This window comes from Muntiacus reevesi, chromosome 15, assembly GCF_963930625.1.
Source record: "Muntiacus reevesi chromosome 15, mMunRee1.1, whole genome shotgun sequence".
In the NCBI taxonomy this organism is placed as follows: Eukaryota; Metazoa; Chordata; class Mammalia; order Artiodactyla; family Cervidae; genus Muntiacus; species Muntiacus reevesi.
The window spans coordinates 24,906,911-24,932,082 of NC_089263.1; the positions used below are offsets into that span (position 1 = coordinate 24,906,911).

General features: G+C 47.1%; 1 protein-coding gene across 2 annotated transcripts in view; it reads left to right on the forward strand.

The window, feature by feature from the left end:
- Positions 1–8,494: 8,494 nt before the first annotated feature.
- CEMIP (cell migration inducing hyaluronidase 1) overlaps positions 8,495–25,172 on the forward strand; it is a 165,318-nt gene continuing 148,640 nt past the window's right edge. For both annotated transcript variants that reach the window (XM_065906575.1, XM_065906573.1), the window contains exon 1: positions 8,495–8,713. The gene's annotated coding sequence lies outside the window, so the exon portion shown is untranslated. The remainder of the gene's footprint in view (positions 8,714–25,172) is intronic.

Consider the following 25,172-nt stretch of genomic DNA (forward strand, 5'->3'; position numbering starts at 1 on the left):
TTGCTGTACTTTCTATACTTTTGGGAAGAAGGCAAAAGATTTCATGGCATCATACAAAAACATACCAAATGTGTTTATTATGTTGCTGTTGAAACCATGAGATATACATGTTGTAGCTAAGGGCATTAGCAGTAAAAGCAAAACCAAATCCTTTGTCTTGGCTGTCTAGGAATTTCACGGAGTATTCAAATACCATTTTATCTCTATATATTTGTTTCCCAGGCCAGGAGTTTCTCTTTGGGAGTATTCTATGAATCTCACTGGAGAAATGCTGTTTGTTTATTACTGCATCTGCTGAGCAATAGATTCTCGGTCTGTCACTGTGTTAGTCTGGGGACAGAGGGAAGAGTAACATGCATGTCTGGTCCTCAGAGCTCACAGCTTAGGAAGGAAGGAAGAGGAAGAGAGGGGAACAAACACACATGGTGCTGTGATTCCGCAACAGAATTCTCTACAAGCTTCCAGGAGAACCCAGGATCAGGGGGAGCCGACAGGGTTTCCAATGGCAGCAACATCTGAGTCATGAGGAGGGGCTTCAGGTCTGCCCTGCAGAAAAGAGATGAAGCGGTCTCTGAGCAGTGCCCTGATGATCCTGAAACGTAAACATGGAGCTGTCAGCTAAACACACTCTGCTCCCAGTGGCATTATGAGAACTAAAAATGAATTCACTGATCGTTGGAAAGAGGTCCCAAACATCTCAAGATCCAAGACAAATCAATCACGTTTGCTCTATCTATGCTTTGTGCTCAGTCAGTTGTGTCCTACTCTTTGTGACCCATGGACTGTAGCTTGCCAGGCTCCTCTGTCCATGGGATTCTCCCGGCAAGAATACAAGAGTGGGGTGCCATTTCCTTCTTCAGGGGATCTTCCTGACAAGGGATTGATTGAACCTGGGTCTCCTGCATTGGCAGGTGGATTCTTTACTGCAAGTGCCACCTGGGAAGCCCAACTGATGCTATAGTGAAGTAATTAATATGTATTCCGGCAGTGATGGAGAAGGAAATGGCAACCACTCCAGTATTCTTACCTGGAGAATCCCATGGACAGAAGAGCCTTGCAAGCTGCAGTCCATGGGCTCACAAAGAGCCGGACATGACTGGGTCACTGAGCACAGGAAGAAAACAAATACTTGTGGAGTGCCTCTTAGTTTATGGAGGAACTGCTCTGGTCATCGGGAATCCAGCAGATGATAAAACGACTATATCCCTTTTTTGGCTGCATCTTAGTTCCTCCACCAGAAGTTGAACTCCTGCCCCGCTGCAGTGGAAGTGCAGAGTCCCGGCCACTGGACCACCAGGGAAGTCCCTGGTAGGCCTATTTTTAGTTTTTTTAAAAATGACATATTATTTTCCATAGTGCCTGCCTCATTTTCTCGCCAATAGTGTACAATCTCTCCACATCCTTGCCAACACTTGTGATCGTCTATATTTTGTTTTTGTTTGTAGTGGCTAACATAATGGGTGTGAAGGGGTATTTCATTGAGGTTTCGATTTCCCTAATGATTAGTGATGTTGGGTATCTTTGCATGTGCTTGTTGGCTATCTGTACACCTTGGGAGAAATGAGCAGTGCTTCTGTGACCTGCCAAGACACTGTCTAATGTCAAAGTGGTTTAGAGCCCTCATGGCAGCAATTCTTCCATAGCATCTACTAAGCTCAAAAAGGTTTGGTGTGATTGGTCCGTGACATATTCTCTTCCGGATCAGGCAGCTTCCAAAGGAAGAACTACAAATGCTCAGATGTCAAAGTGCTCCACTGGAAACAATGAAAACTAAAACTACAATGAAATATATTTTTATACTATGTTGGCAATGCGTTAAAAAGTAAGAATACCAGGTATTAAAGTGAATTCAGGGAAAGAGGCCCACTGGCATAGACTGTGGAGACTGATCCAACTTTTCTAGAGGGTAAGCTAGCTTTAAGTTGATGCAAACTTACATTGATCCCAAGGAAATAATGAAAGAGAGGTGCAAAGGTGTTTGAAATCATAGTCTTATTTAGAATACTGAAACCAATATTAGGGGATTGATAGTGTAAATTATATCCTTACTAGGGAACAGCATACCATTCAAAGATACTGTTGACGGAGACTTAAGATTTAGGAAGGGACTTCCCTTGTGGTATAGTGGATAGGAGTCTACCTCCCAAAGCAGGGCACCGAGTAGGTTTGAACCTCGATCTGGGAGGATTCCCCAGGCCGCAGAGAAACTAAGCCCATGAGCCACAGCTGCTAAGCCTATGTGCTGCAACCACCGAAGCCCATGCACCTACAGCTTGTGCTCCGCAACAAGATAAGTCCTCACAGCAAGACACCATGCATCGAAACTAAGGCTGCAACTAGAGAAAGCCCACTCACAGCAATGAAGCCTAGCATAAAAAAAAAAAAAAAGACGACTTGGGGAAATGTTTATACAATATACTATTAAATAACAAAGGCTTATTATTACATATGAACACAATATTTTGCCATTTAAAAATTATTCACTTTTCCCTCAGGTAGTTAATTTACTTGGTTCAAAAATGAAAAACCATAAAACCATACACAACAAAAATGTTTATTTTTTATTCCTATCTTCCATCATCCTGTCGCCCCACCAAAACCATCACCAGTAAGACAGGAAATCATGTTATTGGTGTCTTATATAGCATCCTCGATGATTTCTTATGCATCTATAAGTAAATGCAAATAATCCTTTTTCCTTTCCCTTTTGGACAAATAGTAGCTTGTTATATACATTGATTTACACTTTGATTTTTCATTTTAATACATAAAACTGATCCTTATTCTTTTTTATAAAAAAAATAGCTGCATAGTATTCTATTATATGGACTTCCCTGGTGGCTCAGTGGTAAAGAATCCGCCTGTTAATGCAGGAGACACAGGTTTGATCCCTGGGCTGGGAAAATCCCCTGGAGTAGGAAATGGCAACCCACTCCAGTATTCCTGCCTGGGAAATCCCGTAGACAGCAGAGCTTGGTAGGTTGCAGTCCATGGGGTTGTACAGAGTTGGACACAACTCAGAGACTATACAGCTTTCTCTTATATGAATGTAACATGTTAGGTAGCCCTACCACTAGGCAATGAGGCTGTTTCTAATTTTTTGTGATTACAAATAGGGCTGCAAAGTATAACTCTGTACATGTCATTTCACACATGGTGCAACTCTAGCTATAGGATAAATTCCTGTAAGTGGAACTGCTGGGTCAAATATGTACATTCTCAAAAATCTTGGCCAACTGCCCTCAGAGGTTGTACTAAACGGAGCTTTCATCAGCCAGGTATGAGGCAAGGCTCTGTTCCCCAACCTCACCCCAACCCCACCAAACGTGGTATCATCAAACACTTGAATTTTTGCCAATCTGATAGAGATTTCAACATAGCATTACTTTGCATTTCTTTGTTTATGGGCAAAGTTGAGTCTCTTTGCAAATGTTTACGAACTATTTGGGTCTCTTTTTCTAACTGCATGTATATCATTTTAATCAAAAATGTTCATCTGGGGAACTCCCTGGTGGTCCAGTGGTTAGAACTCGGGGCTTTGACTTCAGGGTTCAATCCCTGGATGGGGTACTAAGATCCTGCAAGCTGCATGGCACAGCCAACAAAACAATAAAAATAAAAGAGTTCCATCTGTGGAACATTCATTTACAGTGTAAACACTTCTTACATACCAACTCTCTGTTGGACATTGTAGGAGCAAGTAAAGGGCTTCCCAGGCGGCAGCACTGCTAAAGAACCCGCCTGCCAATGCAGGAGACACGGAGATATGGGTTCAGTCCCTGGGTCAGAAAGATCCCCTGGAGTAGGAAATGGCAACCCACTCCAGTATTCTTGCCTTGGAAAATTCCATGGACAGAGAAGCCTTGTGGACTATAGTCCATGGGGCTGAAAAAGTAGGACATGGTTGAGCAATTAAATGCACACACACACTGTAAGTAGAAGGGTGAACTTGGGAGATTCTGCTCCTTCTCTCCAAGGATATGTGGCCTGGAAGAAGAGAAAGATTTTGAGTTTAACGTTGAACTACTTATGGAATATTTATTGGGTTGGCCAGAATGGGTTCCCAAACAAGCTTTATGGCCAACACAATACACACATGTACATATTTGTGCATCTGTATATGTAACTTATCCATGGAAAAATACTTGGTTATATACTGTAAGTTAATAGAGAACATCTTTGGATAGAAGTGATATTTTTTCTTTGGGCTTTTCTGTATTTTCTAAGATTTTTGTAATGTCTCGATTACACAGATAATATTTGCAGTTAGGTGATTTCTCCTTTGTTCAGTTTCTGAATTTTCAAAGTCTTTTTGTTTGCTATTTTGCAAAGAATATATATGATTTTTGCATTTAGAAAAAAGAACTAAGTGATATGAAAACATCATGTACACACAAACAAGTTTACATGTATTTTTTAGACACAGAAAAACACAGGAAAGCGTGTTCTTTCTGTATGATAATGATGACAGTGAAGAGGAAGATGTAGAAATTTTCAGAGCTCCTAAGTGGTTGGCTAGTATTCTAGAACTTCCCATCTCAAATTCCAGTGTGGACCTCCACTCACCAGAAAAAGTGAGTACTTGTCTCTTCTCAGCTGGGCAGCCTCATCTGCATCCAACAAAACAGGAACTGAGCAGTTAAGAGTCCTGGAAATCTGGCCCCAGCGCCCAGGGCTGGGAATTTCCCCTTTTCCATGCCAGCTTCAGACTCAGTGTCCAAGGGCGACCCCTGTTGGTGGAATTTAAAAGTGCCCATTATTTGTGATAGCTGTTAGAGGAAATTCTAAAGTTAGGAACTCAATCCGGAATATCCCTTGGAAGGACTGATGCTGAAGCTGAAGCTCCAATACTTTGGCCACCTGATGTGAAGAGCCAACTCACTGGAAAAGACCCTGATGCTGGGAAAGATTGAAGGCAATAGGAGAAGAGGGCAGCAGAGGACAAGATGGTTGGATGGCATCACTGACTCAATGGACATAAGTCTGAGCAAACTCCAGGAGCTAGTGGAGGACAGGGGAGCCCGGCACACTGCAGTCTGTGGGGTTGCAAAGAGTTGGACAAGACTGAGCGGCTGAACAGCAACAATTAGGACTGGTATCCCTGAGTGGGATTTTCTTGTGGGGGTTGCTGGAAGCCTTGAACTGACAGCACTCACTCCTTACCCTAGCTTCTTCCCAACTCTCCATGCCCCACTGTTGCCCCAGATTTGCCCACTCTTTGCCTGGGAAAACCAGTAGTGGCGCTTGAAGGATGAAGCTACAGCTGTGGCCGGCTTTTAAATGTCACACAGGCAGGCTGCTTTTTCAGCGAGGACTAGCTTTGCTGGCCAGAGAGTAGAGTGTGGTGACTCCTGCTCTAAGTGACAGAGAGTTAGATCCTGCCAGTTGACTGAAAATACCAGACTTGGGTAGCTTATGGGAGCAGTGAGAAGGCAGACCATTCTACTATAAGGATGTGGTGGTGGTGGGGCTTCACCTCCCCTGAGAAAGGTAGGCTGGAGGCACGTGGAGGAACAGCAGGCTTTCTGGATGGAGTCATACCATTTAAGATTACTTCCTGGGATTTCCCTGGTGGTCCAGTGGTTAAGACTACATGCTTCCAATGCAGGGGGTATGGGTTCAATTCCTGGTCAGGAAATTAAGATCCCACATGCATCGAAGCCAAAAAAAATTTTTTTTTCTTTTTAATAAATAAAAAAGGTTATTTTCTTCCCTTTCTGGAGATTTTGCTGGGGGATTCTGACACGAACCAGAAAACCCAGCATGGCCTTTCTTGACCAGCTCCTGGGTCTGCATTTATAAGAACAAGACCTTGGATTGAGGAAAGTATGGGTAGTAATTATGTCAGAGTCATGCTGCCAACATTCATCCAAAAAAAGAACTGCCCACATACCCCGTCCATCACTGAGTGCTGAGTGGAAGTGCTAAATGGAGCTCTGGCTGGAGAATCTGGTTTAGGACATGCAGAGCCTGTTTGTAATTCATCAGCCTCGCTCTTTCCCCAGGGGCATCAGTCTGTGATAAAGAAAGCTGGACACCGAGGAATGTGCCGGGCATTTCTGGGCTTTGAGAAAACATGACTAAGCACTTCTCAGAGCCCATCAGCAGACAGGAATCCTCTTACTGGCTTCATCTCTCAGAGGCCTGTGGTACAGGCTTCTGGCCAGAGATCTCATGTCATGCAGGTCTCAAATCTACTCTCTCCTGATGGGAGGAGGTGGGGGAAGCCTGCTTATCACTCTCACTGCTTTAAGCAAGGCTGATTCAAGGCTGGCCCAAGGTCTCCATTTGGACTAAATGCTCAGCATTCTCCAAATGCCTGATGTCTGGGGGATCTTATTAAGAAAGAAAAGAAATCAGGAATTAAGGAAGGGATGTGGGGGCCCTTGGACACATTCTATCTAAGTTTGCTGGAAAGGAAAGGCTGGGTGGGGGAGAGGTGGGGAGAGGGAGAACCTGCCACAGTACCCAGCCTGTTACCTGTCAAGAAAGGCTGAGAATCCTGGTGGGGGGCCTGGTGATGGTCAGGATCAGTTTTCTGAGAAAGGTCTGGAGAGGCACGGCCTTGCTTCCCTAGTTTAGTCAGGTAATTAAGGCTTCTGTCCCAGTGCGGAAAACACAGACACAGATCCAGCAGCTTCTGTCTGACTTCAAAGCCCAGACGTGAATTCACAGTGTGATGTGTGCTGCCTGCAATGAGGACCCTACCTGCAGAGTCAGTTTTCACATTGCGCTGGAAGGGAAGGGAGAAAGGACTGGCTATTCTAGGAGGACTTCAGTCCACCAGGTGAGTGGCTGAGCTGTAAGCTCCAGGAAAGTGGAAGAGGTGCACAAACAGGGAAGGAGAATGGATGACTCCAAACCACAAAGCAAGTGAGTGGCTGAGTTGGGAGAAGATGCCAGGCGCCCTAGGGCCCTGTTATGGACTCTTTCCACTAGGACTGTTTCTTCTAGCAGGGAAATATCTAGACCAGTTGTGCCTTTTTGACCTGACCCTGGAGGGCCTCAGTTTGTCCAGTCAAAGGTAGAGAGCTCTCCCCCACATACAGGGAGGAGTCTAACTTACCAAAGACCTGCTTGTGAACTAGGTACCGGCACTATTGTGTCCTCACACCCTACTAGTTGGTAAGGAAGCGATGCGTTTTCCTGATGAGGAAACTGAGGCCCAGGGAAGTTAAGATCCCTGTGAAAGTGAAAGTGTTATTCTCTCGGTTGTGTCTGATTCTTTGCAACCCCGTGGGCTGTAGCCCACCAGGCTCCTCTTTCCATGGGATTCTTCTGGCAAGAGAACTAGAGTGGGTTGCCGTTCCCTTCACCAAGGGATCTTCCTGACCCAGGTCTCCCGCATTGCGGGCAGATTCTTTACTGTCTGAGCCACCAGGGAATGATAAGATCCCCATCCGTAGTCACATACCTAGCGTGTCTGACTCTGGTTTCAAACCAAGATCTCTTTGACGGAAAAGCCCACTGGTCTTCCACTCCGAGCAACTGCTTAATCTTATACTAGGATCTCTTTCTAAAGCCAGCCTCTCCTTACCAAAGGCGAGCTTGTGTGCCCAACACACGGTGAGGCCAAGCAAACCGAAATGTTGAAATTTGGAGCAAAAAAAGTCTATTGCAGGACCTCAAACCTGGAACTCTGGAAAGAGTTTCAGCAAAGCATTTTTAAAGGCAAGGTGAGGGACAGGGCAAGGTTGGTGGTTGCAAATGTCTTGGTGCAGTAATCTTTGTCCACTGAAATCGGGTCACAGTGTTCCTATAAACCTCCAACAAGACAAATGTTACTCTCTGTTCTGCAACTTATTCTCTCTCTATGCAGGAACAAGTGTTATCCTCAAAGGTCAGAGCCTTGAGAATGGGCTATCCTTTATATTTCAGGCTACAGGCAACACTGTTAAAGCACAAAGATTAAAGCAGAAGAAACACATCTAATACGGACTCAGATTTGTTCTTCCCTATTACGCCCTGATAAGATTAGGGGGGAAAAAAAAGATTCTGAGACTTAATAACCGTGAACCTCATCTCTCCGCGATTCTGTGCTAGGCGCTGGGCTTTCTCCGAGAGAGCCTCTCCCCTTGCTGGTTTGGAGCCGTGATTCAGGCCTACGCACCGCGACCCTAAGCCCTCTGCGCGCGAAGAGGCTCTCCGCGGCCAGCCGCGGCTGCTCCTGCCGTGTCCTGGGCTCCAGCGCCCTCACCTGGCTGCTGCCGCCGCCGCCGGCGGACTCCGCGCGCCCGGGCTCCCCCGGGCTCCGCGGGCTCGGGTCTGCGTCTCCCAGAGCGGCCGCCAGAGCCCGCCCGGGTCCGGCCGGGGCCCGGGGCCCCCGCCCGACAGGGGCAAGGGGGAGGCGAGCTTCAGCGGGGGGCGGGTCGGTGGCGCGCGGGCGTCAGGGGCCCCGGGGAGGAGCCAGCCCGGCGCGGCCGGCTGAAGAGCAGGCAGCTCTCTATAAAAGCCGCCGCTCTGGCGGGCGGCCGGGGAACGCGGGCGAGCGCAGCGCGGTGCACGCCGGCTGAGCCTGGCGAGGGCCAACGGCGCGCGGAGTCGGCGGAGCTGAGCGCGGTCAGGGGCTGAACCCCGCTTTCCCGGACGGACTACCACTCGGCTTGCCCGAGTCCCGGGACATAACCGGGCCGGTCAGTGAGCCACCCGACCGCTCCGACCGCGGCGCTTCTGGCCCGCGAGGCGTGAGAGTGTCTCGGCTACCGACCCAGAGGTAAGCGGGCCGGCTCGGCGCGAACTGCCCAGCCTCAGAGGGGAGGGGAGATGAGGGGTTCGGCGCCTCCACCGGTGATAGGGAAAACGCACCGCGTCGTGGGCTTGTTTGTCTGTCCACTCTGTGCTGTGCTGTCTGTTCGTCCGTCTGTCTGTCCACGTGTCTGTTGATGGGCACACGTCCGCTGTGGGATTTCTCTGAGGTCGTGTGAGACTTTGCAAGGAGCAGGTGCCGGGTGGGGCGCCAGTGTCCTCGGAGCGCATCCGGCGGGGAGCGCATCCCGTTTTCCGTAGAGTTCCCCTATTCTGAATGTCTCCGGGGAGATGCTTGCGCCCCGAAGTGTCTCTTCGAGGAGTGACTGCTCCGAGGGTCAGATCGTGGAGTCCAGCTCACAGGGAGCCGGCTCACACCGTGCACTGGTGAGCGCACCTGGCAACAGGTCTGCGCCCTGCTGCTCGGCTTTGAGCACCTTTCCCCTCCGCCTCCTGCCGCCTCCCCGCGCGCGCTCTCCCCGACGGCGTGAGGCACCCAGCATCGCTCTGGCACGCGACGCGCGGGTTAATTGAATGTTAGATGACAGGAGAACCCCTACTGATGTCTAGACTGCGACGCCCAACCTGGCATCGCTACAAGAGGGTTCGGCAGTCCCTGGCGAGGAATGTCAACTCCAAGAAAGGTCAAATAAGGTTGGGAAGAAAGACAGGGACCTGGCGGAGCCCAGGCCAGGGCTGCGGCCAGGTCTCCAGCTCGCCGCTCTGGGAACCAGGGCCAGAGACACTCTGGAGTGGAGCCGGAGGGACGCATGTGCTCTTAAGAAAGGAGCTCAGTGCGCCGAGGTCCTCCGCCGCAGACTCGCTGTCCGCGCTCTGAAGACCGCCGCGGTTCCCCAAGGGTCCAACACTACGGCCGTCCCAGGCGCGCCGCCAGGAGCCGGGTTTGAGGTCCTGAGTCCTGCTTCGTGCAGCCAAGGCTGCCCACAGGTGAGAAAACCCTTTTAAAACTGAACTTTTGATGTGTGAGCCAGTGCCTGGCTGCAGGCTGGGAGCGAGTCTGTCTCTCCATTCCGGCGGTCTGGAGCGTGATCCCGGGCGCGCCCGGGGGCGGGAGCCGGCGGCTCTGCGTGCCCAGGCGCTGCGCCACCATGGACAGCTCCCAGCCACTTCCTCCACTCCCGGTCGGTGGCCCTGGGTCTCCCGGGGAAGTGGCGCGGCTTTCCTTCCAGACTCGGAGAGTAGGGGTACAGGGCAGGCGGAGAGGGACCGATGGTCTGTGGGAGCCTTCGGGATCCCGTCTCGAGGCGACGTGAGCCACTCAGGAGGATAAAGGAAGCCTGGGTGGTTTGTGACCCGTTCCGAGATCCCCCTGAAACTTAGCTCTTACCCGACTTTCAGTGTGGTGTCGTAGGGGCTTCTCTGCAGCACCACGGGGCCCTTCGAGGTGTTGTAATTGTGCAACGCACGCTGAGACAGTGAGATAATGCCAGGCCTAATTAGAGACCCCAACCCCCCCCACCCCAAACTGTTTTAGGCTCATGACATAGGATCATGTTCCACTTTATTAAATTCTTTAGTAAATACGGTACCGGAAGGCAATACTAGTTTCACGGTTACAGGGACAGAAAAAGCAGATAGATCACGTTTACAGAGAATGAGTTTGGATGCGTTTGCAAAAGCACCTGTGCTGTTTCCGAGCCCAATCAGTTCCTCCCAGGCGCATAACACTCTTAAAGAAGCTTCCATTGTGGTTCCTCTTCAACCCAATAGAGCATTCTGCAAGTTGGTTGCCTGGAAACAGGCTGCGGAGAACCTGTAGGAGTTAATCTGGGCAAATTAAACATCTCCGTTCTCTGAAAAGAAATGACATTGGCTGAGGCTCTTCTTTTTGTCATTTTTCAGCTATGTAGAAGATGTAGCTTCCTTCATCTTAACATTACCAGAAATTCAGAAGATCTGCTTCTGTTTGTGTCTGGTAGAAGGCCTATAGAGAGTAAAAACACTCAAGCATCTTTATTTATTTATTTTTGAAGACAGCTTTTGTGACTTTTCAAAAGTCACTTAAACTCTATTTCCCCATATGAAAACTGGGGACAACACAACAAACCTTGCAGAGTTGCCAATGAGAATTAAGTAGTAAAATGTAAAGCACTTGTATCCATGCTAAACACAAAGAAAGCTCCTAAAATGGTAGTGATTATAAGTATATTTTACCTTTTTTTTTTGCCATGCCACTCACCATTCAGGATCCTAGTTCCCCAACCAGGGATCAAACCCATGCCCCCTGCATTGGGTGCTCAAAATCTCAACCCCTGGATCACCAGGGAAGTTCCCAGAGGTATACTTTAAAGTTGGTTGTACACTGCTTTTGGATTACATTCACCAGCCCTCTGCTGTCTCTCCTAATCTAGTTATTGTTTGATAGGGACTCCAGCTCCACTTTATATTCATGTTCAAGAACTTGTTGATAGAAATGATGAAAGTGCTGAAGTTGATTACAATGTTGGAAAAGACAAAAGCAACAACAACAACAAAAAAACCCCCAACGTGTTCACCAAAGATCAGTGGAAGAATGTTTGCATGAAACAAATCAGTTGACAGTTTTCCCCACCTGTGCCACTTGGAGAAAGTAAGTCATTTTCAAAATGTTGTCACAGCCCTCTGGTTGAGATGATCTGTTCTTCCTGATCCTTCTCTCAGAGGAATTCAGGATCTTCTGAGGGACCTCCTTGTCCTCTTGGAAGTGAGGTTCCCTTGGGTATTGATGGGAAGTGCCCTCTGCAGCCCCATTTCTTGATTCCTGGAGGATGAAGTGTGGGGTCGATGTACTAGGGCAGCACATGGTCTAGGAAACCCCTGAATAGTTGCTCCCAATCAGGAGGCATATGCCCTTGTCTTTGAACCTTGCTTGGCTGTGAGACCTGGACCAAAACACTCTCATACTCTGTCCTGGAGCATTGCCACTTAGGTGGTCACAGATAGATCTGAAGATTTCCTCCAGCTTTGTCTTTGAGGTTCTGTCTGGTGTGTGCATGCTCAATCATGTCTAACTCTTTGCAACCCTGTGGACTATAGCCCTCCAGGCTGCTCTGTCCATAGGATTCTTCAGGCAAGAATACTGGAGTGGGTTGCCATGTCCTCCTCCAGGGGATCTTCCTGACCCAGAGAACAAACCCTCATCTCCTGCACTGTCAGATGGATTCTTTACCACTGAGTCAGGTTGAATATGTGACTTCATGCAGAAGTTTGGATAATAGGGTTGTACTGAGTCCAATCTCACAGATTTTTTTTCCCCCACAAAAAGTCTGGGTGTACATGTGGGTGTCTGTGTGTGTTTCTTCCAGTTTCACATTCTGATGCTCTTAGATTTTCCATATATATATTTTTCCTTAGTAGATCAAAGCCATCTTAGCTCCCTCCATCTGGAAGGAGTGGAACTGATGGATGCAGTTCACGGATTCTGGGAATCTTTCGTCTACCTGATGATGTGAATGACGACGTGGGCCCTAGCTGAACTTGAAGTCATGATTCTCTTCTCTGGACTCCTGTACTGTTCCAGTTTCCAGCACACAAGACTTACTGGTAGGAAAACTATCTAACTACAGAATCCTTTTGGAGTAGAGGGCCAAAGAGGGGGAGGAACTGGTGTGAGAGGCAGAAAGAGGCTCTTCATGGGTCCTGTAGCACTCTGTCTGCTGCAGCAGCTTCTGAGTGGCTGGGACAGACAGATCAAATAGTAAGGGTGGCATTCAGTGGGGATGGCTGGAGGGCTAACAGGGGTGACTCTCAGCATCTTTTGAGGCCTGCCGCTTACGTGACCCCCTTTTAGTACCTCATGTGGTATTGATGGAGCAACACAGTTTGACAGGATAAATGCATTTTGCATTTGTAGCTATAACTCAAAAGATAAATATAAGCATGTTGGTTCCTAAAAGGAATAAAGTTATGTTTATGAGTCAAATCCACAAGATCCCATATCCATGATCAGTCTAGGCAACATCTCTCTCTTTTTAAAATTTTTAAATTAAATAATTTGACTACACTGGGTCCTATTGAATGGGAGTGAGTTTGAGCAAACTCCGGGAGATAGTAAAGGATAGGAAAGCCTGTGTGCTATAGTCCTTGGAGTGACAAAGAATTGGACACGACTGAGCCACTGAACAACAACAAGCCTGGGTCCTAGTTGCAGCATGCAGGATCTTTAGTTGTAGCATTTGAACTCTTAGTTTCAGTGTATGGGATTTAGTTCCCTGACTAGGGATCGAACCTGGGCCCCCTGCTTTGGAAGCTTGGAGTCTTAGCCACTGGACCACCAGAGAAATCCCTGCATCTCTCTTTCCACATGATGGCAAATACCAAAATGGTTCACCTCCTCCAGGTATTGCATCAGTTGTTTCCTTTTGCTGCATTTTTAATCATTATATGGAGGCAACTCAGTTTCTTTTCAACAGGGAACAGGAAGTGATTACATTCTTACTCTCTTGGGTCTGGTTAGGTTAGTAAGAGGTTAGGATGGTAATGGACCTGGGCAGAGACTGAGTTCCTTTTTACTGTTTTGCTGGCTGATCAGCTGGGCCCAGAGCCTCCTTTCCCAAGAGCCTGGCAGATGGACATTTTGGTAAATTGGACAGAACTGTGGTGCCTATTGGGCTGCTCTGGTGGCTCAGCTGGTAAGAACCCGCCTGCCAATGCAGGAGACCCAAAAGACTGGGGTTCAGTCCCTGGCTGGGAAAGATCACCTGGAGAAGGAGATAGCAACACACTCGTCTTCTTTATTATTCTTAATTTGTTTATTTTTAATTGGAGAATAATTGATTTGCAATATTGTGTTGTTGTTGTTGTTTTTTGCCATACATCAACATGGATCAGCTGTAGGTATGCATATGTCCATTCCCTCTTGAACCTCTTTTCCACTTCCCACTCAAGTATTTTTGCCTGAGAAATTACATGGACAGAGGAGCCTGTTGGCCTAGTGCGTGGGGTCGCAAGGTCAGATACCACTGAGTGCTCACGCACACACATGGTACATATCACAATGAGTCTTATTAACATCTGCACTCCCAGGGGCTCTCCTAGCCTCTCTGGGAGGTTCCCTATCCTCTTTCCTCTCTCTGCTTTGGTACCAGGCTTCATTCAGACTTGGATCTTTGGAAGAGAGGCTGCCTGCAGAGAAATGTCATCAAATATACATTTGCTTTCTGCTTTGTACCCGCAGTGCCAGGAAACTCACTTCTCCACCCCAAGGGAGAGGAGCTGTGACTCTCCCCTCCTATGTTACCTTCCAGGGCCCCTCTCTAGGCTCAGTTTGGCTCCAAGCATCTGAGTCCACCTCTCCCTTCCGACCCCCTGCAGGTGAGGGAGTGCTGGTTTGTGTGTGGTGGAGCCCAGGCAGCTACCTCCCCCACCGACACTCACTCAGAACAGGTTTCCGCTCTCTAGCTCCGGACAGTCTGGCTCCTCGTGTGGGGAAATTGCTGAGGCATTATCTGAATCTTTCACAAGGACAGCCACATGATAGATATAACTTGGGTTTAAAGTGCTCTAAGCAGACACCAGCTTTTGCAAACCCTAAGCATTTCTTTCCTTCAGCTGTCCATAGAAGAGCTTAGCCATTAGGCATTTTCTGTCAGAGGGAAGGCCCATCTAGAAAAAGGTCCTTCTGGCATGCAAAGTATTTGTGCTAGACTATTGCCTCTCTTGTCTCTATTCATCATGGGGGGCGGGGTGGGCGTGGTGGGGCAGGAGGCCACAGACTTCTCCAGGAGCCTGCTATACTATGTGGCCCTTCTGGGATCAGGAGTTCATGCTGGTGGCCTGAGGCTTTGAGGCTATGAGGACAGACCCAGCCCATGGGGCTTCCCAGGTAGCCCCAGGTAGTGGTAAAGAACCTGCCTGCCACTGCAGGAGACTTAATAGACCTGGGTTCAATGCCTATGCTGGGAAGATCCCCTGGAGGAGGAAATGGCAACCCACTCCAGTATTCTTGCCTAGAGAATCCTCATGGACAGAGAAGCCTGGTGGGCTACAGTCCATAGGATCGCAAAGAGTTGGACACAACTAAAGCAACTTAGCTCAGCACGTGGGACCAACGAAGGTACAGTGGCAGAGTTTTTTAGACTCGAACATGCAAGCAAGTCACTGGGGCGCTTGTAAAAATGCAAGTTCTGATCAGACAGATCTGGGAGAGTGGGGCCAGCATCTGCATTTCTGACAAGCTCCCAGGTGATGCTGCTGGTCCACAGATGTTCCTTTGGGTCGTCAGGGCCTACATCATTGCTGACATTTTGTGACGCTAATGCAACTTTTATTTTTTTAAGGTCTTCATACTTAAAAAATTATTTATTTATTTATTCATTGGCTGTGTTGGGTCTTTGTTGCTGCTCAGGCTTTTCTGTAGCTGTGGTGCATGGCCGTCTCATTGCAGTGGTTTCTCTTGTTGCAGCTCATGGGCTCTAGAGCAGAGGATCAGTAGTTACGGTACATGGGCTTAGTTGCTCCAGGCTTGTGGGATCTTCCTGGATCAGGGATTGAACGTGCATCTCCTACAATGACAGGCAGATTCATTACCACTGAGCCACCAGGGAAGCCCTAACTCAACTCGTTTTGGTGTAGTTAGAGTCCATTTCTGATGTCCAAGTAGATGGGGCCCAGCTGGCCGGTGTCCTTCTAATGACCTGCTAACGACCTTTCAAATTCTTGGAGATAATTGTTGTCACTCCTAAGCTGTCTTATCAGTAGACTAAATATCTTGAACCCCTTTGAGTTTCCCCTTTTCCCGGTCATAATAAATTTTCCAAAGCTCCCTGGGCCAAGTTACTTTTAAATGCAAGACCATTGTGAAAATGGCAATTTATCTTTGCCTGGCAGAGGCATTTGAGTGTAATTTTGGTGGTATTAAGAGATCACTTGGGGAATTTCATCTCAGTCCTCTTCCAGACACTGAGAATGCGTGTTTACATTTCAACAGCTTTATTTGACTCTGAAGGTCACAACTTTTTTTTTTTTTTTAACCTGAAAGTGAAATTTAGGCTCAATGATCTTCCTCAACTGCCCTCCCTATGGCATTCCTGTGGGGATGAACTGGCCATCAGAGATGCCCCCTGCAGCCCAAGATGCAGGTATGCAACTACATCCACTGCTGCATCTGGGAGCAGGGAAGAAATTGACTACTGGTTTGAGCATCTTCTAGGGGGAGACCCTGTGTTAGCCATGAAGGAGGCATAGTTGAATAAGTGATCTCTGTCCTCCAGAGCTAAGAGTCCCATGAAGGGGTTGTTGTTTAGTCGCTCAGTTGTGTCCAGCTCTTTGTGTCCCCATGGACTGTAACCTGCCAGGCTCCTCTGTCCATGGGATTCTCCAGGCAAGAATACTGGAGTGGGTTGCCATTTCCTTCTCTAGGGGATCTTCCTGGACCAGGGATCAAACTCGTGTCTTCTGCATTGGCAGGCAGATTTTTAACCAATGAGCCACCAGGGAAGCCCCCCCACAGGGAAGCAAACATCCAAATCAGTGATTGCCATGCAGTGTAACTGGGGCTAGGACAGATGGGTCAGGAGGTGTGGTGGGCAGAGGGCCTGTTTGGGGGCAGGTAAAGCCAGGGGACATCCCAGGAAGCTCCCCTGAGAAGTGGCATGAGAAGAGATGCATCTAGAAGGATTAGCAGGAGTTTATAGGGCTTTTCTGCGGCTTCTCGGGTGGCTCAGTGGTAAAGAATCCACCTGCCAATGCAGGAGATGCAGGTTCGATCTCTAAGTTGGGAAGATCCCCTGGAGAAGGAAATGGCAACCTGCTCCAGTCTTCTTGCCTGGCAAATCCCACAAATAGAGGAGCCTGGCGGGCTACGGTCCACAGGACCACAAAAGAGCTGGACACAGCTGAGCAACTGAGCACACACAGAGGAATTTTCTGGTGAGGCAAGTGTGGAGAGTGGAGTTCAGAAGGCATTCTACACAGAGAGGAGGCCATGCAGAAAAATCCAGAAGCACAGACAGGCCTAAGCATTTCATTTCTTGAAACCCTTCAGTTCCATGAAGCTCTGTAGCTGCCTCAGGTGCGTGAACTCTCTAAAGCTGAATAGAGAGAACATCCTTCTTGGCATCTGTAGGTTTCTGGAGCCTTTGTCTCTCAGGCCAGTGGTTTAAAATTACTTTAACCGTAAATTTTTTTTCTACAAAATCTTACTAAATCCAATTTACAAACCAGAGAAAGCGTGGGTGTGGCTGTGAGGGTTTGGATTTTGTCTTGTGGCCTCTAAGAATTCCACAGAACTGTAGGGGTTCCGTGGAGCATGGTTTGTAAATCTCTGTCCTGGAGAATTTTTTATTGCTTTTGGCAGCCCCATGAAGAATGTTATCTTAGTTTTATTGTGATTGGTCTTGCTGTGTCTTCTTGACATTCTGGATGCCTTGCTGGTTGTTCTGTCAATAGTTGTCAGTGGAAGGAAACCAGCATTGTCCTGTGTGACACTCTGACAAATGTGGGGCACACGGACTCCCCGTGAGAAAGGGTGTGTGGCAGGTGCTGGCTCAGAAGTCTCCAGCAGTAGCTGTCTACCGGGGGAAATGAAGAGAGCAATGAGCTTCTTGCAGAAATGGGCTTTCTACTTGCAACCTTGTCTAACTGTCCAAGACTTTTCAGATTCTAAAAAAGTTGGCAAGGGAAAAAAATAAAAGCATATTTCTGGGTATAAGACTCAACAAATTCTACCCAGGATCTTGCATCTCTTTTCATTGGTGTAAACTAGCCAAATGTGAAATTTAAAGGCAGGATGTTTTTGAGGGTGAGTTTTGAAAAGGGACTGTTAAGCCAGAAGCTTAAGAATGGAAAAGTTTCACTGGCCCAGGGTGAGGCGGAAGGTTCCAGTTCAAGCTGGAGCTCCTGTGTGCGTCTTACAAAGCTCTCTCAAAAGAGAAAATTGATGCTCTAAATGGAACAACGCCTGAAGGGAGCCCCACCCCTCACTGATGGATGATCCTCGTTCTTAGAAAGGGATCTTAAGAACTCCCTGTATGCACTGTGTGGGCATGAGTGCTAAGCCACTTCAGTCGTGTCCGACTCTTTGTGACCCTGTGGGCTGTAGCCCACCAGGCTCCTCTGTCCATGGGATTCTCCAAGCAAGAATACTGGAGTGGGTTGCCATTTCCTTCTCCAGGGGCTCTTCCTGACTTGGGGATCGAACCCCTGTCTCATGTCTCCTTTGTTGGCAGGTGGGTTCTATATTAGTAGCACCACCTGGACACAGAGCAAACTCTAAAAGCATCATCATGTGACTGATTTAAGGTGACAAATGTAAGGCATACTCAGTCTAGAGAGCACTACTGACTACTTGAGAAACCCTGATGGAGGGAAGAGACAGTGAGGGTTCCCTTCAGGATGTACACGTGCTGTTGCCTGGGGCTGAGTCTGCTGCCAGACCAACAACCCACTGAACTAGGCAGTGTCAAGAAAGAGCTGGTGATCAGCAGCCTCTCTATCCAGAGGGCCTTGTGTCCAGGAGTCTTGACATCAGCCTCCATTGCTTTGGAAACTTGTCCACTGGGAACTACGGGCTTGACTCCCAAACCAACTGTGAGGATTCAGCTTCCTCTTGTCTCCTAGGGCTGGGCTTACACTGGGGCTCTCCTAGGGCTCTTAGGTTGCCCTGATCTGTCGGGACAGGTGACCAATGACACAGGCTTCCTAGATCCCACAGGACTGTCTGATGGATGGCCAGTGATGAGCCTGAGCTGTCTAGTTGGTTGCAGCGGCTACTGCCTGGCTCTCACCCCGCTGTGTGCCCTCCTTCCCTCCGCTCCCTGGAGCGGGTAATGGTGTCTGCATGTGAGTGATGAGGACACTGATGCCCAAGTGTTCAGAGCTGGTACAGAATGTTGTTTTTTTTTTTTTTTGCTGCATGGTACGTGGAACTTCCCAGACCAGGGATTGAATTTGCGCCTCTTGCAGTGGAGACTTGCAGAGTCAACCCCTGGACCATGAGGGAAGTCCCAGGAGGACATCTTGGATGTCTGTCTAGCTCTTAGTCCAGTGCATCAGTAACCTGCCTTCTTTCCAGGGCTCTTGTCCTTGCTGTGTAGTAGGGGCCATTATTCCCAGCTTGGTCTCCTTGAACTCCCCTGATTCTTGGGGCTTAGGACTCAGAGCTTCCCAGGCAGATAGTGGCCATGCAGAGCAGTTCCCCATCCCGTAAAGAACAACCAGAATGAACCGCAAAAGGACTGAGGCAGGGAGCAGATTTAGGCAAACCGTTAACATTTTTTGTTTGAAAAACAAACTGGTGGTTTATGATGAGCCTGTTTCAAAGTCGGCTGTGTTATAACCACTGAGTAATTCACTCGTGTGTCAATTTTCCAAAGGATTGGGTTCAGGAAAACCTCAAACATAGTGGCTAAGTACTTTTCCTTTCCTTTAAAAATTGTGTTTATTTTGGGAGGAATTTAATCCATATGTTTCAGATATATTTCCATGTTACTCAGCAAAAGGTTGTTTTTTTGCCCAGCATCGCTAAGCTATGAGTCCACTCAGTTCCTTTCTCTTCTCTTCCCACAACCATCCCCAAGCTTCACCCCACGGGTGCTCACAGCTGAGCCCCAGGCTTGTTGCTGGTCAATTCTATAGCCTTTTATGAGTACTAAGTGCGGAGTCACTTCAGTCATGTCCCACTCTGTGACTCTCATGGACTGTAACCTGCCAGACTCTTCTGACCATGGGATTCTCCAGGCAAGGATACTGGAATGGATTCCCATGCTCTTCTCCAGGGGATCTTCCTGATGCAGGGATCAAACTCATGTCTCTTACATCTCCTGCATTGGCAGGAGGTTTTTTGGTTTTTTTTTTTTAACTACTAGCGCCACCTGGGAAGCCCATTTTATGAGACACGAGAAACTGTAGGTCCTGGAGGCAAAAAGAAAAATCAGTGATACTATTTCTGTCTTTCTTGAAAATTTTGATGTTTGATTCACTATAGATTTCTGGCATTTATTTAGATATGTTAAATGTTGTGATACAATATTAGTTATATTGATTGACTGAATTTTTGGTCCTATCTTAAATTTTGCATCTTCGCCTCTACTTTCTTCTGACCAACCTCCTTCAGGGATCTTTCCTGTTGGGAAGGCAAAGTCTTTTTCATAAGTGCTGGTTCTGTTCTGATATTTTCTGATGCAGAGCTCTCTGTGATGACCTAGAGTGGTGGGAGTGGGAGTGGGTGCGAAGCTCAGGATGGGGGGATATATGTATACATATAGCTGATTCACTTTGTTCTACAGCAGAAATTAACACAACATTTTAAAGCAATTATACTTTAATAAAACATATATATAAATATATCATATGGTTGTCTTGTAAGAATGAAAAAAGATAGATATAGGAGGCTAAATATCCTACAGATATTTTGCAGAATGTATGAAAATTTTATGTATGATATGTGCTGTGCTAAGTCACTTCAGTCGTGTCCAACTCTCTGCAACCCTGTGGACTGTAGCCCTCTAGGCCTCTCTGTCCATGGGATTCTCCAGGCAAGAATACTGGAGTGGATTGCTATTTCCTCCTCCAGGGGATCTTCCTGATCTAGGGTTTGAACTTGCATCTCCTGCATTGCAAGCAGATTCTCTGAGCCACTCTGAGCGATTCTCTGAGCAATTCTCATTGCTGAGCCACCGGGGAAGCTCCAGTGTAAGACATAGGCAGTATCAATTCAGTGAGGGAGAATGTGGTTTGTTCAGTGAACATATCTGGGTATTATTATTTTTCACAAAAAGAGATCAGTGTCAGAGACAGGGGACCAAGCTTTGAGGATGCTAAATGTGCCTCCAGCTCTTAACCTACCTGTTGATTTTAATTGGGGGTGTAGGAGTCTTAGGGAAAGTGGCGGAGAGGTGTGTGGGTCCTCTCTAGACATCCATGTGATCTGAAGCTGATATTTTCCCTTCTCCGTTGTTTGTCTTCCATTCTGGGGATAGAGGAATTGTGGTGTTCCATGGTAAATATTTTGCCAATTATGCTGGACTGATGTGTCACTGTGTCTGTGAGTTCTTAAGAAGGCCCTGAGTTCACTAGATTTCTCAATTCAGTTCCTGGGAACAAAAGAGAAAGCAGTTATAGGATCTGGGCTTCGGAGCTTTCATAGGCAGGGATTTCTTCTCAGTGAAGTGATTTTGTGAAAATAAAAAGTACAGCCATCTCGGAGGCACCAACTTGGTTCCCAGCATTGAGGAACCTCAGAGTTTCCTTTGATGACCTAACTGTGGGCTGTGTATATACTCGAACTTACTTGGTGGCAGAGCTGAAATCTGTTTTTAATTTTAAAATCATTGGGCAACATTGTTACAAATGGTAATAGATAAACATGCCCCGGGATTTTCTGAGAAGAACCAGTGCCAGTGAAGTTCATTTTTACTTTAAATATGCCCCACATACAGTTATTTTAAATAAGAAACTATTTTTAACTTGGAGAAGAAATGATGTTTCTATTGAATCTTGCTTATTAAGTGTGAGCTTGAGCTTCTGCTCTGCTGGGGTTGTTTGAGGACATTATCTTTCCAAAGTCGGGGGATCAGAGAGGTGTAGAGTCACATTTTGGTTTTATTTTTATTTTTTGGATGAGCCTCCCAGCTAGGGGTTACATTCCGCCACCTTACCCCTTCCTCTCCTTTTTTGGCCAGGGCACACGGCAGGTGGGATCTTAGTTCCCCGACCAGGGGTCGAACCCCGGGCCCTCAGAAGTGAGAGGTTGAATCCTGACCACTGATCCACCTGAGGTCACTCGCCTGGGTGTGATGGAGTTGGCAGAGGGACCCAGGTCCGTGTGAATCCGAAAGCCCATGCTCCAAATAATGACTGATGTTGCTTGATTCTTAAATTTTGAGGAAGCATGTTTAGGGGAATACTGTAATTCATAGTAAAGCATTTTGAGAATAATAAAAGTTTTGAGAATAAGAGGTAACCCAAACACAGTTGTTGATTTACCAGCTCTTTCGGGACACCTAGGAGTCAGAAATGACTTCATGACATTTCCGTGCCATGGAGAAGCTCTCAGTTGAGAAGATGGGTAGGCCTTCAGGTGCCTATAGTCTGTGCTGTAAGACGGGTGGACAGTATGGAAGCACTGCAGATTGGTGAGAAATAACATTACGGGGGAAAGAGACAAGGTGTCATGGAGGGAGTGTTGTTTTTTTTTTTTGAGTATACAATGTTGTGTTAGTTTCTGCTAATACACTAATGTATAGTGACTCAGCTATGCATATACATATAGCCCCTCTTTTTTGGATTTCCTTTGCATTTAAGTCATTACAGAACATTGAGAAGAGTTCCCTGTGCTCTACATTAGGTTCTTATTACGCATCTATTTTATATACAGTAATGTGTATATGTCAATCCCAGTCTCCCAATTCATCCCACCCGACTTCCCCTCTTGGTGTCTGTACGCTTATTCTCTGTCTGTGTCTCTATTTCTCCTTTGCAAAAATGGTTAGTCTGTACCATTTTTCTAGATTCCACATTGATGCATTAATATATATGATATGTGTTTTTCTCTTTCTGACTTTACTCTGTATAACAGTTTCTAGGTCCATCCACATCTCTGCAAATGGCACAATTTCATCCCTTTTTATGGCTGGGTAATATTCCTTTATATACATACCACATCTTCTTTGTCCTTTCCCCTGTTGTTGGACGTTTAGGTTGTTTTCCTGTCCTGGCTGTTGTAAACAGTGCTGTTATGAACATTTTTGTGCATGTATCTTTTGTAATTATGATTTTCTCAGGCTATATGCCCAGCAATGGGATTGCTAGGTCATACAGTAGTTCTGGTTTTAGTTTTTTAAGGAATCTCCATGCTGTTCTCCACAGTGGCTGTACCAATTTACGTTCCCATCAACAATATAGGAGGGTTCCCTTTTCTCCACACGCTGTCCAGCATTTATTGTTTATAGATTTTTGATCATATTGTTTGATTGGACCTTGAAGGAGGATCTGGTTTTGCTGGCTGGAGGAGAGAAGGTTAGGAGGGAAGGACTAGCCTGAATTTAGTTTAGAGAATCCAGAAATCAGATATTTGGGGGAAGGTCTAGGAGTTCCCTGGAAATGAGACCATACAAGTGAGGACAGGTGACGGTGGTCCTTACAAGCTGAGTCAGGGCATTTTTCTATGTGACTTTGATGAGGGGAGGGGTGTAGTCAGTAGCTGGACACTAGACCATTGCTCCTGCTGGCAGGTGGCTTGGGTGTCCCTCACTTCTAAGGGTAGTGTTCCTGGCAGGAAGTCCATTCGAGAATACCAGTTCTCACCTGAGAATGTACTTGTTAGGGTTCAGTGAAGGCATTAAGAACTGCATTGCCCATAATGAAATACTGGTGCTGGGGCCAGAGGGAGAACATTAAGCTGGAAGTGTTTCGGGGACCTCATGGCCTCCTGTGAGGCCCAGTCCCTCTGCAGCTTGAGCTCTGAGCCTTTGAGGAGAATGTTCTGAGACTCGTGTGTCTTTGGAATTATCCTTCCAGGCCAATGCTTTCTGTATCCATTCTCAGGGTGGGAGCAGAGTGTTCGAGTCTTCATCCTGTGACTTTTGTGCTGATTATTTTTATACTTAAAAATGTTTTAAGTGTATTTATTTATTTATGGCTGTGCTGGGTCTTGGTTGCTGCTTGGGCTCTTCTCGAGTTGTGGTGAGTGGGGAGGCTACTCTCTAGTTGTGGTGCACAGGCTTCTCATTGCAGTGGCTTCTCTTGTGGAGCACGGGCTTTAGGGCAGAAGAACTTCAGTAGTTGTGGTGCATGAACTTAGTTGCCCAGCGGCACGTGGGATCCTCCTGGATCAGGGATAGAACCCTTATCCCTTGAACTGGCAGGCAGACCCCCAACCACTGGACCACCAGCAAAGTCCTGTGCTGAATTTTTATAAGCACCTTCCTAATTCTTTACAAATTCTTGGGCAGATTCCTGACTACTTTGTTTGACTGACCTGCAGCAGAGGTGGTAGAAGGAATGTGGTTGAAAGGGACAGAGTTTTCATGTACTGCTCACCTTTAGGGAGGACAGAGTCATCACTGTGAAGGGTGCAAGTTCAGTTCAAATAGTCCAGCTCAACTGGGTGAGATGGGGACCCTGAGCGCTCTCTGCAGAGGTGCCAAGGTGACCTTCCAGCCCTTAGCTCTTCTCTGCCCGGGAGTTGCAATTAGACATTTGGTGATTTCAGTGAATTGAGCTCATCCAGGGTACCCTGAATATCTGAGAGTCCCTGGGACAGCAAGGAGATCAAACCAGTCAGTCCTAAAGGAACTAAAGAAACTCAACCCTCTTGATGTTGTTCAGTCACTAAGTCTTGTTTGACTCTTTGCAGCTCCATGGGCTGCAGCAAGCCAGGCTTTCCTGTCCTTCACTATCTTCCAGTTGCTCAAACTTATGCCCATTGAGTCGATGATGCCATCCAACCATCTCATCCTCTGTCACCCCCTTCTCCTCTTGCCCTCAATCTTTCCCAGCATTGGGGTCTTTTCCAGTGAGTCAGCTCTTCCCATCAGGTGGCCAGGCTGTTTTGGAACTTCAGCTTCAGCATCAGTTGTACCAGAAAGCATTTCCTTAAAGAAATGCTTCCCCCACCCCCACCCCCCCCACAACACTTTTGAAACGCCTTTAAACAGACCTTAGCAAGGATTTAAAACAGAGATCTGGGTTAGCTTCTCTTTGCTGATTACACTCAGGCCACATAGTGTTTTGTAAATGGATAGGACTGCAGCAAAATTCAGAGTCAGTAATGTGTACCCTCAGTGGGTCCATTTTTCATCATGGATGTTCTGCTTGAGAACTTGAAACCCAAGATGTACGCAACAGGAGACTGCTGGGAAATGAATGAGCAGGCTAAAGGTACTCTGGATGAAATGCTCTTATCACAGGACTTCTGGTGCATGCCCTATGTCCCACTTACATGGGTGATAAGTCAGCAATGCATTTATTAGTCTGACTTTTATCGAAAAAGATACCAGGGACTTGAAGCTTTGAGTCAGTGCCAGGTGAATCAATAAAACCAGGACATACTACATTTGCTTAGCCAGTTTATTCAGCAAACACTTATTAATCCAACACTCTACACCAGACACGGAGTGTAATAAACCCAATAACTCATGCTCCTACCTTGCAATTCAAGTTGTGAGGGGTCATGTGAATAAAAGAGAATAGTAAAACATTCTACATCCATTCAAGGAACAGAGTGAGCAGAAAAGTGAGAGGATTCCTTTATTCCTGGAGGATTATTGCTTGATTTGAACATGACAACATAGTGAGAATCTGTCAATCATAGATAGGACCTTTGGATACTAGGAGGTCAGACCATGTGGTTCATGAAAGGAGCTACCAGCATTTTAACCAGGTGATAGTATATGGACAAAGCCAAGTGGGGTGAGAGATGAAGCTTTGGAGTGAGAGATGGCAGGAGATGGATCTTTCTCCCTGTCTTTCTTTTTGGTTATTTTGTA